At 38.0% G+C, this 5,000-nt stretch overlaps 1 protein-coding gene across 2 annotated transcripts in view; it reads right to left on the minus strand.

Annotated features, from left to right (window-relative positions):
* The window catches only part of LOC125034118, a 46,413-nt gene that overhangs the window by 25,014 nt on the left and 16,399 nt on the right, over positions 1–5,000 (minus strand). The window contains exon 1 of one of the 2 annotated variants that reach the window (XM_047625758.1): positions 714–994. The exons of the other annotated variant lie outside the window; for it this stretch is intronic. The gene's annotated coding sequence lies outside the window, so the exon portion shown is untranslated. Of the gene's footprint in view, positions 1–713; positions 995–5,000 lie in introns of those variants that run through there. 2 annotated transcript variants of the gene reach the window in all.

Raw genomic sequence — 5,000 nt, forward strand, 5'->3', positions numbered from 1 at the left:
CGGACGTGCTCTCGCTATCTCTGCTTATCTCGATTCTAAATCTTATCTCCCGCCAGCTAATGAAGTCTCAGGTGTTTGCGTGACGAGTGAGTCTTCTCAGACATCACCGCTTAAACATCGTCCACAGACAAAGAGTCATGTATTTTCTGAGCACTCATAATCCATTTTTTCCAAATACTGCTGACCTGGTGGCGTTCAAGGCATGCAACAAGCAAACCCCGAAACCGCAAAGGCTTTCCACGCTGGTAATCGGACCTACTGGCGTTACCCGAGTTACCTAGCGGCATCAGCTGTGGGTATCCCGTAGGCAAGGAATTTGAAAATAAACCGGCATGAAACTCTCTTCGCAAATCACGCCACCATCTAATACGTGGTTTAAATATTTTGTCTTCCGATTGGCACCAAGGTTGGGGGACAAAAGAGTATTGAGATCTGATAAGACATAGCAACATTACAAGGGAAGGACGAGCAAATTCTGCTTTGGAGTTTTTCCTGCTGCCTTCATTACCAATTACCATGTCTTCAGAGGGCCCAATGAAGCGCGGAGTGAACTGTAATGCACATTCCCAAGCCTAGTGGTTGTGAAATCTGCACGTTTCAATTACAAGTACTTCTGCAATTTATATAGGAATAACTTCCAATACATACCCCACATTACCTACAAACTTAAAGGAATGCGACACCCATTTTACAGACAAACAAGATACACTTACCTGACTAAACAGCAACCATCCACATGGATCACTTTCAGAAGTTACCGCAACTTCGGAATTCACTTTATCACCGTAAAAAACGTTGCGAAAATCCGATTAAAATTTAAACATTAATAATCTTGCGAAATACAACCTTATCGACATGGAATGTTTCTCTCCAGTAATAAGTCCAACACAGCACTGTACATTTACAGAAATTCCGAGGACAAGAGTGCGCACTCTCACTTCCACAGCCACCGAGCCACTGGAGAGCGAGTCGAGCGCCACTGCAGACTCAGCGACGCGAGAGCTTTGTGACCACGCTGGTATTGCCACCCTCGTCGCACTTTCTATTTAAACTCCATGCCTTTACTTATCTCTTTTCTAGCCGTGTGCATCCGATTCTTAATGTTACATGAGAATGTAGTGTGGGAGATGTTTTGAGAATCAACTTTTAGAGTCATATGTATTGTTCATTAATGTTAACAGAAATGCAATGACTTCGGAGGCCGTGGAAAGCGCGTTGTCATACGGCGTCAGGTTACAAAAAATTGGATTATTGAAAGTATTGTAAAATAAAAATCCAACAACTATTTTAATTTTCACGACCGAAATTTAAGATGCATATACATCATGTTACACATATCTGGAAGATAAAACAGTACAAGAGTTGTAGTTAATGAAAACTTTTTGCGTCTGGCAGGCAGTGAGGTGAGGGTACCCCTCTGAACAAAACACAGGAAATGACGGCATATTGTGTGGCTGACCAGTATTGACATCTGCACGGGGTGAAAAAAAACATTCATTCTCAGTAAACTCTATACTATCCAGTAAGATCTACGACGACTGATCTCTTCAGATGAAAATAAATGTAAAATTCATGCCTTGAAATTAAATTTCTGTGGAACTCTGATGTAGTTTTACCCTACCATTAAATAAGCCGTCATTTCCATCATAAGCCAAGACTTAGATTGGGACGTGATTCTTGTTTTTTCATGGCTTAAGGATTTGGAAAATTCTTAGCAAGATCAAAACCCGAGAAGGTGGCAACATTCTTTTCAGCGCCACAATCAGCGCGCCAGAAGAAAGGCACAAGCGCCCGTGGACGATCTGATATTGCGCAAATGGCTCGACCGTTGTGGAGTGTAGGCCTACTGCTGAAATTCGGCTGCAAACAAAATAACAAAAACATCCACAGATATGCACATACACACAAACGGAACATGGAAGCGTTCATACATTATATATAGACAATGATATATATGTATACACAGTGCAGGTTATAGATGCATGTAGATGCTGTCATCCTCATTTACGCCTTTCTTGTTTCTTCAAAGGCATGTATCCTTGCGTACTTGCAGGGATTTGAGTGTATGTGTATATATGTATGTGTTTGTGTGTGAGTGTGTGTGTGTGTGTGTGTGTGTGTGTGTGTGTGTGTGTGTGTGTGTGTGTGTGTGTGTGTGTGTGCGCGTGCGCGTGCGTGTGTATGCGTGTGTCCGTGAGTAGACGAGTTCCATTTTTTAAAACGTGTATGTTTTTAGAACCTTTAAAGATAATGATATAACTTTCACATCATATACGTCATTTGTTTGTGTGGGTACAAAATTTACGGTTATAAGAATTTTCAATGTAAGTGAATAAAGTACGCATTATCCTTAATTCCTTCCATCTATTATATACGATGACACACGGATTATCTTTTAGCACACTCATTTTTTTGTTTTTCACGCACCCGCAGAAATAAGAATAAGCCACAAACATTTATAGGAATCTAACATAAACTTGCTTCTAGAGGATCGAGTAGGTGTGATTTTTATACACCGTTCTAACAACCACCAAAGTCGGCTTATTTAAATCCCATCGCCAGAGAAGTTCATTTAGAGAGATTTTATCCTTGCTACCTCAATACAGCCTCTCCCTCTACCCCGTCATGACCCTCATACCCCCTCCCCTCACTGCCCGAGAGGTCTCTCCGTTTCCCTTGTCTGCCCCGCCCGCCGCTCACCCCTCTTGACCGGCGACACTTTCTCTCACACACCTCCGCAAGGTCGATGTCTTTTCTTAACCTTTAGCTTTTTTTTCTTTCCATTAAGGTATTGCCGTATCACCATTTGCTGTTGTACTCCCTGACCTTTAAGTCAATGCGTATCATTCATCACCCCTTCTATATTCGCTATCACTTGCAAATCTCAATCTCAATCTCTCTCTCTCTCTCTCTCTCTCTCTCTCTCTCTCTCTCTCTCTCTCTCTCTCTCTCTCTCTCTATCTATCTCTCTCTCTCTCTCTCTATCTCTCTCTCTCTCTCTCTCTCTCTCTCTCTCTCTCTCTCTCTCTCTCTCTCTCTCTCTCTCTCTCTCTCTCTCTCTCGCAACCTCGTCCTTTACCATCCAAATGTACAGGTCAATAGCAATCGATGTAAACTCAATCAGGATGTAAACGTCCCCCACAAACCGCACAATTAGGCGCCGCCTTCTGTCAGTAGGGCTGACGATAATGACCGTTGTAGACAAACAGATCTGGACTCAATTGTACTAACCGAAGGGGCGAGAAGCTGAGATGACTAACACAGGAATGGCTCCGATATGACTCTATGACATATCCAAACCGAGACAAAACGGTGACAAAACTATGTAATTCCCTATTGTTAACTGCATGCGAACTTCTTAATGATTTCGGTTATAGGTTATAGGCCTATGTTAATATTGCATTATTGCAATATTAGTCTCTTTGACATAGGTTTCTTTAAATATTTCATTCTCTCTCTACCATCTATTATTTCCTTAATTTCCTGTGAAACTGAAATCATATAATGAGGTTAAGGTAAAAAATCAAATAGGATTAAAGCTTAAGCGATAATAAAAATAAAGATCACGGAGGTCAGGTAGTTTTGATGATAGATAGATAGAGATAGATAGAGAGAGAGAGAGAGAGAGAGAGAGAGAGGGGGAGATAAACAATAAACGAAACAATTGCTCTATGCCTCCACGAGTATAATCGAACTGGGGCCAAAGATTGCTAAATGGATCCTCAAATCTAAGCAATCGACTCGTGATCACATGTGCGTGACGCGCTTCGATCGCTCGCCACAGATGTGCATTCCGGAGGCGCTCGCGAAGCGGCTGGCCCGATGGGCGTTGCGCCACCGAAGGAGGAGCCTTTGGCCTCGTGATGGTGATGGACGGGATGGCGGGGATATGGCAGGGGACTTGATGGGAGTAATAATGGTAACGACGCTTGCAGGGGAGGCGATAATGCTTGTCATCCACCAGTAATGATAATGGTTGGTCTGTTAATAGTGGCGACGATGAAAATGCATATGCTGATAAGGATAATAATGGTAATAATGAGCATATCAGTAATGATAATATCAATAACAATGATGATGATAATAATGGTAATAGTAATGATAGCGACAATAATATTCATGGTAATAATGTTAACAACTAATAATAATAATATCAATAATAATGATAATATCAATAGTGTTAACAATGATAATATCAATAATAATGATAATATCAATAATGTTAACAATGATAATAACAAAAGTTACGATAATAATAATAATGACAATAACATTAATAATGATAATAATGACAATTATATAAATTATAAAAATGAAAAAAATAATGATAATGATGATGATAATAATGATAATAATAATAATAATGATAATAAATAATAATAATTAAAATAATAATTATAATAATAATAATAGTAATGATAATAATTATAACGATAATGATGATAATAATGATAATAATAACAATAATGATAATAATAAAAATAATGATATTAAGAATAATAATAATAGCAATAATAATAATAACAACAATAATGATAATAATAATAATAATGATAATAATATTAATAATAATAATAATAATAATAATAATAATAATAATAATAATGATACTGACAATGGCAGAGGCAGTAATGATACCAATAATGATGATAATAATGATAACTATGATAGTGATAACAATAATAATAACAACAATGATAATACCATTGATGTTGATGATAATGATAACAATAATAATGGAAATAATAATGCTAATGATTTATAGTACAGAAATGTAGTCGTTCCATAAAATACATTCAGTAATAGCCGAGACTTACATATGTAATGATAACGAAATTACAAAACTTATGATTTTAATCTTAATATATTTATAATATGCAAATTAGGATTACGGGCTTATCAATCATTCCTGAATCATCGTGACGTCACCTTAAATAGCCTGCACAACGTGGCCATAGGGACTAACTCATTACCAATAACAAAATGCAATGGTGATACAT

The sequence above is a fragment of the Penaeus chinensis genome, chromosome 17 (assembly GCF_019202785.1).
Source record: "Penaeus chinensis breed Huanghai No. 1 chromosome 17, ASM1920278v2, whole genome shotgun sequence".
NCBI classification, from domain to species: Eukaryota; Metazoa; Arthropoda; class Malacostraca; order Decapoda; family Penaeidae; genus Penaeus; species Penaeus chinensis.